A 13,697-nucleotide genomic window follows, 5' to 3' on the forward strand; every position below is an offset into this window, starting at 1 on the left:
ACTGGGTCAGTTAGTAGATTACAATAAGATAAGGTACAGTTTTGGAATGATTGAGTTTCAAGAAGAAAGAGGACATGATGTTAGAGAAAGCAGAGAGACAATCACTGGTGTTCTGAAGCAAGGCAGGGGTGTTACTTTGAAAGTATTTAATTGGATATCATCCGTATGAAGAAGATACTGAAAACCAAATCTGCTAATGGTTTGTCCATTTGTTCCATACAGTGTAGTGGAACAGAGAAGAAGACCTGGGACTGAGCTCTGAGTTATTCCAACAGTAAGAGAAAGAGAAGGCAAAAGAGATCTAGAGTATGAAGCAGGTTGTCCACAGTATCAAATGCAGCTTCAGAACCATTAAAAATATGACATGGTCCATCTAGGTTTCATTTTATTGTTATTTATTATTTATTTCTATTTTGGAGTAGAAATATGTTTAACCCCTTGCTGACCACCCATACAGATTTTTCCTTCAGTCACTATGGGGCCTTAGGCCCCTGCCACACTTGCATTGCAGATCACGTCAGAGTCTGATCAGGGAGCGATCAGTGTTTGGTCAGTGAAAAACTGACATTTTGCATCAGAGTTCAATTAGTTTTCAGTCAGAGTTTGTTCAGTTTTTCACATGCATTTTCAATGCAATTTCAATGCGTTTTTCACGCGCAGATAATGCACGTGAAAAGGACTCAGGACTGAGCTCTATCTTTTCTATGGCAATTGATGCGTGAAAAACGCATTGCACTTGCATCAGACTTGCATGTGTCTCAGAGTGCAATGCGTTTTTGATGCATCTCCATAGACTTGTATGGTGCGTTTTTCACGTGCGTGACTTACAAAAGTAGAGCATTCTGAGATTTAAACGCGCGTTTAGAAAAACGTGCGTGTGTGCGTGAAAGAAAATGCAAGTCTGAAAAGACCCATTGATAACAATGGGTCAGAGTGCAATGCACGTTCTGCGCGTTAAAAGCACGCACAGAAACGCGCATGAAAAACGCAAGTGTGAAAGAGGCCTTAGGAATGAGTTCCAATCTGACCTGTTTAACCCATTACAACACACAGTCAATGCTGTGACCACGATATCTACGTACCTGTAGAGGGAGGAGGCATCCTCCCTCTCCTCCCAGCATCCTGACATTTGTCTGCTTGGACAGGGTACCTGCCTGTAAGCCTATGCAAGTGCACTTCTAATTCACTGCAATGTATAGTTGTTGCAGTGCATTAGTATGAACTAGTGATCATATGGTAGTATTGTAAAAAAATTTTTTGTAAAAAGTAAAAAAAAAACACAAAAAAGCAAGTGCAATGCGTTTTTCACACAGCAATTGCCATAGAAAAGATAGAGCTCAGTCCTGAGTCCTTTCACGTGCATTATCTGGGTGTGAAAAACGCATTGAAATTGCATAGAAATTGCATTGAAAATGCAGTGAAAATGTGTGTGAAAAACTGAGACACTAAACAAACTCTGACTGAAAACTGATTGAACTCTACTGCTTTTTGTAAATTCAAATGTTAAAAGTAATGAAATAAGGCAAACATGGAAAACATATGTTTAAAATGTTACACAGAATAAATAATATGTTTCTCAATGGTGGATTGGTCAGTGGTGGGCCAATTTGCAAATAGTCACAAATTTAGGAAATACTTAGGTATTACGTGCAGAAAAATTTGTGACTTTTCAATCTTAATTTCAAGGCAGGCATTAAGTCATATGCCACAAGTCATATCTTATCCTCTTAGTCACTACCTATCTTCAACAACCACATATGACATATTATTTTATTTATTCATACAGATCCTATGAAATACATAAAAATAGCAGACACAGCTCAGTGGCTCCCTATCACTTCCGCATAATTAAACTGAAAATGTTGCCTGGCAGAATAAGGAGTTGCTAAAGTCTGAGCACATCTGGCATTTGATATATTAGTGGTGTATAGCTTTTGTAATGGACAATTCACAGCACTGAAATCCATTTTATAATTACATTTTATGTATGAAGGGATAGAGTATAGTAGGGTCCCCTCTGAGAGACAGCGGAAAAGAGGATTTGCCGGCAGGCAGGAGGATGTGCTGGCAGGCGGCCAAGAGTTTGGATGACTTTTAGGGGGGTGGGGGAGTGGGAGGCGGGCACAAGTGGGCGGCTCTATGTTCAGCACAGCGGGCATGAACCCCGTTTCAGGGAGAGAAGGACCCAGGAGAACAGCACTAGTAAATTTTGGTTTTGGCGTCCATCCTGGGCCCTTGTGCAGCACGGGCCCCATAGCAGTTGCTACGGCTATTGTTGTGCCGCAACAATAGCTCTTCTGCAGAGCGGTGTAGCACCTGTATATTACAGCAGTAGAGCAGTGTAGCACCTGTATATTGCAGCAGCAGAGCAATGTAGCATCAGTATATTACAGCAGCAGAGCCAGTGTTTATACTACATGAAATCACTGTTTATAGTTCATAATAATCTGCAAAAGCAGCAGCTCAGAACAGTATAGAATAGAAGGGAGTGGGAGAGAGACAGCAAGATGACCACACTAGTGTCTGACGAAGTATTTTCATGTTGGGTTGTGGAAGAGAAGCAGAAAGGAGCTTGTAGGAGGCTACATGTAAGTGCCTGAAACAAAGACTGTGCCCAATTGCACCTAAAGTAAAGTGCAGTTACACATTCATCCTGGGATTGATTAATAACAAGCATGAACTCAACTCATCACAGATGGTTGTAGCTTGTGATACTGCAGGCGCAACAATGTGCATCATTTAGGCGCAAAAACGGAACTAGTGCACCACAAATGTGATGCATCTGGCCCTTGACTTTAGCTGGTCTAAAGTGGATTGTTTCCAATCCTGCCATGCAGTTTTTTGTCAAGATCACGTCCCTTTTATAAATGACACACCCTTTTGCCGGATACAGCAGAGAAGGGGAAAAAAATTATCTAAAAGCCTTCAAAAATGTGTCCGGAAGGTGTTTTGCCACAAATTATGCCAGAAGTCTGGCCAATGTGGTTTCAGAAATTTCCTCACAAAGTTTGGTCAGGAGTAAAATATTACTAAAGTGGACATAATTCTTTCTCAGGTCCATAGTGACCTGCTAATGGTAGTCTTTACCATTTTTATACAACACACTTCGTGTTTTAAAATAAAAATATTTAATATTTATAAAAGTGATGTTTTATCTCACCCTCTATTTTCCTGCTTCATTCACTTTCCTCCTCCCTATAATTTTAGGTAAACTCCAAAATTTACCATAAAGTTTTAAGTTTTTTAAATGATGGATGAACTAAATTCAATAAAACTATTTTCTATGGAACTATGCCAATATTTTTTAACAATTTTAAAACATTGCGCAAGTACTGTGTTTAATTTAAAGTGTCAAGCAAAAATAGAATTGCTAATGGATTATATTTATCAATTAACAAAATGCAATGTGAAGGAATAAATGAGAAATCTAAATTACATCAATGGTTGGAGTGTCCACCCTTTGCTTTCCAAACGGGTACTTTTGCACAAAGCCAGAGAGTTTGTAGAATTATAGTGAGATGTATGACTAACCAATTACACCAAACAGATGATGATTATAATTTTCATATATAGGCTGAAATACAGTCTTTTATGAAAACAGCTGTGTAGGAGGTTTAAAAATGAGAGAGGAACAGTCCTACTGGACTCAGCCTCTTTTGGCCTTTAGATATCCAGGGGATTTTGAGATTGTTTTCTTGTGACATATTGTACTTCAAATTAGTTTAAAAATTTGGATGATATCTTTTGTGTTTTTAATTATGAAAAAAAATTAATTTGGCAAAAATTTTGAAAAATTCTTTATTTTCAAAGTTCTAAATTCTCTACTTTTGATGCAGATAGTCGTAGCACCCAAATAAATTCATAACTTACATTTCCCAAATGTCTGCTTTATGTTGGCATGGTTTTTTAATATTCCACATATTTTACTAGAATGTTATGAGGCTCAAAATTTAGGTGCCATTTTTTAAATTTTTGGGGAAATCACAAAAACTAATATTTAGATGGACCTGCTCAACTTTTAATTGACTGTGAGAGGCCTTAATAATAGCTAGAATTGTTTTATAGGGGTTAAAGAAATGGAGGTGGGGTCTACAAATTGTAATATTTTTTGACAATACATTCATTTTGGGTGGAAAATTAAACATTTTGTAAACAATTGTAATGGATTAAATGAAAAAAAAGCTCCACAAAGTTTGATACCCAATTTCTCCCGAGTACACTCATACCCCATATGTGGTGGTATCCTGCTGTATGGGCACACGGATGGGCATAGAAGGGAAGGAGGCGCCATGCATCAGATTTGCTATGTCACATTGTACAGGTTATAATTTTTTTTGTTTTTTAATGTAGACCTATAGGGGCTTATTTTTTGCCACATGAGATGCTTTTTTCTGGTACATAATTTTGGTGCATCTATAGCTAATTGGTGAGATTTTATTAACTCTTTGTTGGTGGAGGAAATGAAAATCACAGCGCAGTGTCAGCTGTGATAGACAGCTGACGGCCGCTGCTTCTGGTGCCAGCTCCATTCGTGAGCCGGTGCCAGAAGCAGGACATTATACTACGTCCCGGTGCACTAAGTATCTAGCCGCAGGGACGTACTATAATGTCCTGGTGCACCTAGGGGTTAAGAGCGTGCGCCACTATTAAATAATATGCACAATACTGAGGCAAACTGCACTAAGGCGCATTGTACCAGTTTTCATATGTCTGGGCTATTGTATTTAACAACAGATGTAGGTTCTGTTTGAGTATGGAGAACCTGTAATAACCACTAGAAAGCTGGGGAGTGGCACACTGCCTAATCAGGGGAGCCAATATGATAATCAGAAAAAACACTCTGTGTAATCAGGGGAGCTATTACATACAACATTTGGTCACCCCCTAGTGGTCATACAATGGATACTAGCACCTGTTATCCTGCTGCCACATGTTGCTTCTTCCTACTGACATTTTACACACATCAGGAATCTCTCTGTTGGATTTCAATACCTCATTTCCCTGAGTCATCACCAAATTTATCACCAATCATTAAGGAAATGCCAGCTTTGACAACCTGAGAGTGTGCAGGAACAACTATACAAAATTGCTGTTGTGGTTTCATGCCCAACCATATCTCATTTTGTAACCAGACTAGAGGTGGACCTACCTTCCCAAATTCACTTATACTTTTGATTTATATCATCATTACATTAATTCATATAACATTACATTCAATTCCTACAGAAGTATATATGCATAGCCATAAATATAGATATCTATTAATGATTCATTAAAATGTTTAGCTAATGCTGATATAACTATAAACTGTAAAGTTTGAAAATGCCTTGCCTAGTTTAATTATTGTCATAACCTTGGCAGTTTGTTAATCCATAGGGAATTCCTATTTAGCACTCATGTCCAATTAAATATTTTCATTAGTGTTTGGCCCATAAAAGAGATCCATGCTTTGCTAGATTTGATGGGGTATTATCATGACCTGGTCCTTATTAATATTCCAATTTAATCATTCCCTCAGCTCGCCCAGTATTTTAATGGGCATGATAATGTATTTAACAAGAAAAATTGTATTTTTACTTAACTCAGAAGATTAAGAGTGAAATAGTTTAACTAGTTACTGTTAACTGTTGAGTGCCAGAAAGCAGACAGTTACAAAATTTATAGAGTATTGAAATTGTTTTTACTATATTTGCAGAAATAAATACTTTTCCCAAGTCAGTATGTACTAATTGCCCCTTATTTTATATTGCAGCCACTTGAAATTTTTGAAATATCTCTTCTACTTAGGGCTCATTCACACTGCCGTCTGCGGGGCCGTACATGCGGCCGTAAATTTGCGGCCGCATGTACGTCCCCATAGACGGCAATAGCGGCACGGCGGGGATCCGGTGCCACACATGTGTGGCACCGATCCGGGCCGCACACCGCAAAAAGATAGAGCAAGCTCTATCTTTCGGCGGATGTGCGGCCGTGTGCCGCTATTTCCTATGGAGGGAGGAGGGGTCACCTCCTCCTCACCTCCAGCACACGGCGGTATGCCCGCACGGCGGGCATACCGCGTGTGAATGTACCCTTAATTTTTGTATGGATAAGAATGTATATGCAATGACAATAAATAATAGGTATCTGATATTGTTCATATGAGAAAATGAAGCTAGGGGCAGGTTTAAAATACGGAGGCATTCAGTTACAGTATAATGCATGTTGAGGAAGACTTCAGTTTTAAAAACAATCGCCCCTCTGGTGAGAGTGCCAGCACTGGCACATTGCTAGTGTAAAAGAGAAGCATATGGAGGTATTTAGGAAAGTACAAGGAATTAAAAATTGATTTATTGGTTAATTATAATTTATCTATGAGTTGCTAACCATAGCTTCTGTGTAAGTTTGCAGACCGTGGATCCTATCACGTTACCTTTTACTCTGTTTGCTTTTTACTAACCCAAGACTTCTGAGCCCAATCTTTAAGCTTGTAAGATTGATAGTGATCTTTGGGCTCTTCCAAGTATTAGATATACTGTAGAGTTTGGATGTGGTCCTCTTACCTTTTCACCTAGTTTCTTATTGTATAAATACAGGAGACCACCACTTAGAAAAGACCACCTACTTTATCCCTTTATATTCCATTGAAGCTGCCCATCTCTGAGCAGAACATCCCTCTTATCCTTCCACAGACCACTATTTTTGAAATTTTGTTTTTAGAAGACCTTTAGAACACAGCACATGGGATTTACAAACATTATTTGGGGAAGATATCAAGCTAAGTTGCAAAGATGCTTAACCTGTCTTGATGTCAATATACCAGATTTATCAAATGTGCCTTTTTAAAAATTATAGTAGAGTAGGAGTAGGAGTAGAAATAGTTGAAGTGCTGTACATAATGGGCCACCAAATTTATCAAACAAAATGTAATAAAGGTAATGGAAATGACACCATAGCAGACTCCACTAAAGACCTGTAAGGGACACAAAAGAAAAAGCAGTGATGAGTGGACCCATTAAAATCAGAATTTTACAAATCTGTTAGGATCCAGATACTGAACCCAGACCTGAACTCCCACCAGAAACACCCACGAATGGTGCTGATAATGATCGGGGGTATTAACTCTTTAAATGCAGCTGGCAATGTCACCAATGGTATTTAACTCAACGGAGCACAATATCAGGTTAGTGCCAGCAATGCTGCATGCAAATGGTGACTCCCTGCGCCCCGGCATATTAGTGGCAGTGTGCTCACGTTCCATTTATTTAAATACAGCTTGTGACTTTACCAGCAGAATTTAAAGTTATTGCCCACTGATTATAGGCGTTAATGGCGGAGGTAAGGGAGTAATGCTGATCCTAGACCAAACATTTGTAGCAGCAAAAGCATTTTTTTCTAAATGTAAGATTTTTAGTATAAACAATTTATCTAGACAAGAGATTGTAATTTTTATAACACCATTTCAGTACATTCAGTGGTACTGCCAAGAAGCTCTGAGGTGTAGACTGGAAGCTTTAGCCGTCTAACACATTGATAAAATGGCTAGTTGGGGGTGCTGTCAAGATGGTTGGAGGAGGTAGAGTGAGGGATGACTCACCTAGCAAACAAGGGGGAGACTTTTGGCATAAGTAGTAATTTTAACTTGTAAAAGGGGATATGGTTGATTTCTGGTGCATGTCTCGTCCAGGAGCAAATAGATAGCTGTAGGTCTGTATAGAGGTATAAAACGTATAGTCATCTGAACAAGTCAAGGTATTTGCTTACAAACAAATATTGCACATTACGCAGAGGAATAACAGAGGATAAGGGACATATACACAGGTTTACATACACACATACCCCTGATGTCAGGTGGTGTCCACCCTTGGTCTGTATATAACTGTGTATGTGTCCTCAGTTATTCCACTGGGTAATGTACAATACTTGTTTGTAAGCAAATACCTTGACTGGTTCTGAGGACTAGACCTTCTATACCTCCATACAGACTTATTGTGATCTATTTATCATGTGAAGCCAGTCCCCGGGTTACATATAAGATAGGGTCTGTAGGTTTGTTCTTAAGTTGAATTTGTATGTAAGTCGGAACTGTATATTTTATCATTGTAATCCCAGCTAAAACTTTTTTGGTCTCTGTGACAATTGGATTTTCAAAATGTTTGGTTGTCATAAGAACCAGGATTAACACTAAAGCTGCATTACAGACACCTTTGATAACCGTTTCAGCTGATGATTGTAGCCTGGGGCTAAAGCACAATAAATTACCAATATCCAGAGGTCCGTTTGTAACTAGGGGTTACAAATAGAGATGCAAGGAACAATCCGAATAAAGAAGAGGAAACGGGTCACTCACCGATACGTGAAGGTTTATTGAAGCCGGTTGGAGCAGGTAGAGAGGTGCTGGACACGCCACAAGCGACGGGCTTATAACTACCACCACATGTTTAACCCCTTAATGACCGCCCTATCGGGTTTTTACGGCGGTCATTAAGGGTACTTCTTCTGATCCGACGCCTTTCTACGGCGGCGCATCAGAAGAAGTTTTCGGGACACCGGGTCTCGCTGGTGCCGGTGTCGGGCTGTGATATCACAGCCCAGACCCGGCACTAACACCCGGGATCGGAAAAACTCCGATCCCGGGTGTTTAACCCCTTGCACGCCGCGGTCAAGCATGACCACGGCGTGCAAGTGTGTCCCCCGTGGATCGGACCCCCCCGGTGTGCTTACCGGGGGATCCGATCCCTCCTGCCGCTGCCCCGGGTTCCGACGAGTGACCCGGGGCTGTCGGCTCCTCTTCTCACCGGGTCCTGCCTTCCTGGCAGGACCCGGCTGTAAGTAACTGAGCATGCGCAGTTACTTTCACTATACACTGCAATACAAGTGTATTGCAGTGTAAAGGCTTGAATAAGCGATCGGGTGATCGCTTATTCAAGCCAAGAAGTAAAAAATGTAAAAAAGTAAAAAAAAAAAAATTAAATCTTTTTATAATATAATTAAATAAATAAATAAAATAAAAGTCCCATAATCTCCCCAGTAACACATAAAATGCAAATAAAGTATATAAAACACAAAACACGTACATATTTGGTATCACCGCGTCCGTATTAATCTTTACAATAAATCTAAATCAATATTGAACCCGCTCGGTGAACTACGTAAAAAAAAACTCGAAAAACTTCCCATAATATACAATTTTTCATCAAACACCATCACAAAAAATGTTCTAAAAAGTGATCAAAAAAAGTTACGGTACCTAATATGATACGACTGAAAAGAACAACTGTTTTCGCAAAAAATAAGCCCTCAACCAGATCTGACAACAGAAAAATACAGAAGTTATGGCCCTGAAAAGTTGTCAATAGTAAAAACAATGCGATTTTCTCCAATATTGGTTTTGCTCAGGAAAATTGAGCAAAATAAGAAAAACTATATAAATGAGGTATCACCGCGTCCGTATTAATCTGTACAATAAATGTAAATCAATATTGAACCCGCTCGGTGAACTACGTAAAAAAAAAACTCGAAAAACTTCCCATAATATACAGTTTTTCATCAAACACCATCACAAAAAATGTTCTAAAAAGTGATCAAAAAAAGTTATGGTACCTAATATGATACAACTGAAAAGAACAACTGTTTTCGCAAAAAATAAGCCCTCAACCAGATCTGACAACAGAAAAATACAGAAGTTATGGCCCTGAAAAGTTGTCAATAGTAAAAACAATGCGATTTTCTCCAATATTGGTTTTGCTCAGGAAAATTGAGCAAAATAAGAAAAACTATATAAATGAGGTATCACCGCGTCCGTATTAATCTGTACAATAAATGTAAATCAATATTGAACCCGCTCGGTGAACTACGTAAAAAAAAAACTCGAAAAACTTCCCATAATATACAGTTTTTCATCAAACACCATCACAAAAAATGTTCTAAAAAGTGATCAAAAAAAGTTATGGTACCTAATATGATACAACTGAAAAGAACAACTGTTTTCGCAAAAAATAAGCCCTCAACCAGATCTGACAACAGAAAAATACAGAAGTTATGGCCCTGAAAAGTTGTCAATAGTAAAAACAATGCGATTTTCTCCAATATTGGTTTTGCTCAGGAAAATTGAGCAAAATAAGAAACACTATATAAATGAGGTATCACCGCAATCGTAGTGAACCAGAGAATAAAGATAAAATATTATTTTTACGTTACGGTGAGCGGGGGGGGGAAATGCTCACAATCCAAAATAAAAATTGATGATTTTGTTTGTGTCCCCCTTGAAATAGTTAATAAAATCTCATGAATAAGCTTTAGACTCCCAAAATAAATTATTTATACATCGTATCTCATCCCATAAAAAATAAGCCCTCATATGATCGCATTACCAAAAAAAAAAAAAATTTATAGGTCGTACAATGTGACAATACAAATCTGCTGTGGACGGCGCCTCCATTCATTCTATGCTCGGCCGTGGGCCCGTACAGCAGTTTACCACCACATATGTGGTATCAGTACACTCGGGAGGAATTGGGCATCAAACGTTGCAGTGCGTTTCATCATTTAATTTATTCTGAAAATGTCAGTTTTGGCCTAAATGAATGTATTTCCAAAAAAATTCCATAGTTTCTAAATCGCAGGTCCATATTTTTTAACCCATGTGAAACACTTAAAGGGTTAATGGACTTAATAGAAGTTGTTTTACATATGTTGAGGGGTGAAGTTTCTATAGTGGGGTAATTTATGGGGTTTTACTATTATTTAGGCCTCTCAAAGTCACTTGGAAGCCGAGTTGTCCCTCAAAATGTGAGTTATGGCAATTTTCATGAAAATAAGAAAAATCGCACCTAAAGTTCTGCACCTCATAACATCCTAGAAAAATGACCGGAAGCATAAAATATCATCCCAACATAAAGCAGATATTCTGTAAATGTTAATTATCAAACTTTTTGGGTACTTTTACTTCCTGTCTGGAAACCAGAACATTTCAAACTTGGAAAATGAAGAATTTTTACAAACTTTTGCCAAATTTTCACTTTTTTTCAGAACGAAACGCAAAACTTATCACTTTAATTTTATAACTAACGTGAAGTACAATGTGTCACGAGAAAACATTCTCAAAATCACCAGGATATGTTAAAGTGTTCCGAAGTTATAACCAATTATCGTGAGACATGTCAGATTTGAAAAATCGAGTCTGGTCATTGAGCTGAAAACTAGTGTCGGTGATAAGGGGTTAAAAAACCAGTAATTGCATACACATTAATACAAATAGTATTGTTTAACTTAGTACATAGAAAAGTTCTAGCTTAAGTATGGTATTGGTTACAAGAATAAATTTAACTCATTACGATCATTTAACCCTATCGGTCCCATGGCTTTTGTGCGCATAATCCATTTTGCTTCGCATCTGAGGAGCTCTTTGTTTCTGTCTCCTCCTGCTGGGTTAATGTTAACCTTTTCGATGCTTGCAAATCTCAGTATCTCAGAACTACCTGAGTGGACACTTCTCACGTGTTCAATTAATCTCGGTGAGCCCTGTCCTGTTCTTATGGTGTTCACGAAAGCGAGTGTGTAAATGTCGGATTGTTTTTCCTATATAAAATCTACGGCACGGACAGGTAATTACATACACAAAATATTGTGATTTACAATTTATAAAATGTTTTAATGTATGGTTTATATCTTCCATAGTAAACTTTTTTGTGCCGAGATTAAAGTTGCAATAATTGCACTGCCCACATTTAAAGTTACCATGTGGGATATGTCGATCGAGCCAAGTGTTCTCTCTATCGTGGAATCTGCTATGTACCAATTCACTCCTCAGCGTTTTACTACGTCTAAAGGAGACTAATGGTCTAGTTTCCGTCGTATTCTGTAGTTGTGGATAGAGATGCGCGGACACACTCGTCCGAGCTTGATGCTGGTTTGAGCATTAGAGAACTCGAAACTGCTCGTTGCTCGGACGAATATTTCGCCAGCTCGAGAAAATGGCATCTCCCGCCATTTTGATTTTTGGCGGCCAGAAACAGAGCCAATCACAAGCCAGGAGACTCTGCACTCCACCCAGCATGACGTGGTACACTTACACGTCGATAGCAGTGGTTGGCTGGCCCTGGAATAGACTAGCCCCTGCCCGCGCTGCTCGCATCATTCTCTGTCTGGATGCCGTTAGAGAGAGAGCTGCTGCTGCTGCAGGGATAGCAATAGGGTGTTATATTAGCTTACTGTTTGGCAGGAGTGAGTCTACAAGAACCCAACAGCCCTTGTTAGGGCTAGAATATTTTTTTTCTTTGCTTGTCGCTGGGCTTGCTGGCACTAGTAGTGCAGCTAGTACCATATTGTGACGAATTTGCAGGGAGACTTGCGAACGCTCTATTTAGCTCTTAGTGACACACATATCCATCTCAAACACCTGAGTGGGACAATTTATAGGCACAGTCTGCCGATTTTCTTTTTACTTTTATTTTTTTTTTCAAAACTAAAAGTCATCATCACAGGCACAGCACAAAATCTAGTTGTGTGCTCTCAGTGTAGGTTAGAAACTAGCCATACAAGAACCCAACCGGCTTTCTTAGGGCTACAATAGTTTTATATATATATTTTTTTTTTATTTGCCTGTGGCTGGCATTGCTGGCACTAGTAGTGCAGCTAGTACCATATTGTGACGAATTTGCAGGGAGACTTGCGACTTAGCTCGTAGTGACACACATATCCATCTCAAACACCTAAGTGGGACAATTTATTAGGGGTTTGATTGAATTAGACACAGTCTGGCGATTTTTTTTTTTTGACTTTTATTTTTTTTTCAAAACTAAAAGTCATCATCACAGGCACAGCACAAAATCCAGTTGTGTGCTGTCAGTAAGTTAGAAACTAGCGATAGCAATCATCATCATCTTCTGTGGTTGCTGTGTGATTTCTTCTGATCGTTTTGTTAAAAAAAAACACACACACAAAAAAAACACACCAAAAAAAAAAAAACTTTTACAGTTTACACTTTAATTTTGAAAATGTTGAACTCAAGGGCTAGGGGTGGAGGACGAGGGCGTGGGCGTCCAACTACTGCAGGGGTCAGAGGCCATGGTCCTGGGTGGGGTGAGACACCACCTGCTGATGAGGGAGCAGGGGAACGCCGCAGAGCTACACTCCCTAGGTTCATGTCTCAAGTTACAGGGACTCGTGGTAGAGCACTGTTGAGGCCAGAACAGTGCGAACAGGTGATATCGTGGATTGCGGACAATGCTTCTAGCCATTTGTCCACCAGTCAGTCTTCCACTAAATCCACCCATGTCACCGAAATCAGCACTCCTCCAGCTCCTCCACCTCAGCCTCCTTCCCCACAGTCTGCCCCCTCCCAGGAAAATTTGGCATTTGAACCGGCATACTCTGAGGAACTGTTTTCTGGACCTTTCCCAGAGTCACAAACCACTTGTCCGCTTGCTGCTGAGCTCTTTCCCGATGCCCAGGTTTTCCACCGGTCGCAGTCTGTGGTTGATGATGACCTTCTTGACGTAGTGGAAGAAGTGTGTAAAGAGGTGTCGGACGATGAGGAGACACGATTGTTAGACAGTGGTGAAGTTGTTGTCAGGGCAGGAAGTCCGAGGGGGGAGCAGACTGAGGGATCGGAGGATGATGAGGTGACAGACCCAAGCTGGGTTGATAGGCCGGGTGAACACAGTGCTTCTGAGACGGAGGCAAGTCCTCGACGAGAACAGGTTGGAAGTAGCAGT

The sequence above is a fragment of the Engystomops pustulosus genome, chromosome 3, assembly GCF_040894005.1.
Source record: "Engystomops pustulosus chromosome 3, aEngPut4.maternal, whole genome shotgun sequence".
In the NCBI taxonomy this organism is placed as follows: domain Eukaryota; kingdom Metazoa; phylum Chordata; class Amphibia; order Anura; family Leptodactylidae; genus Engystomops; species Engystomops pustulosus.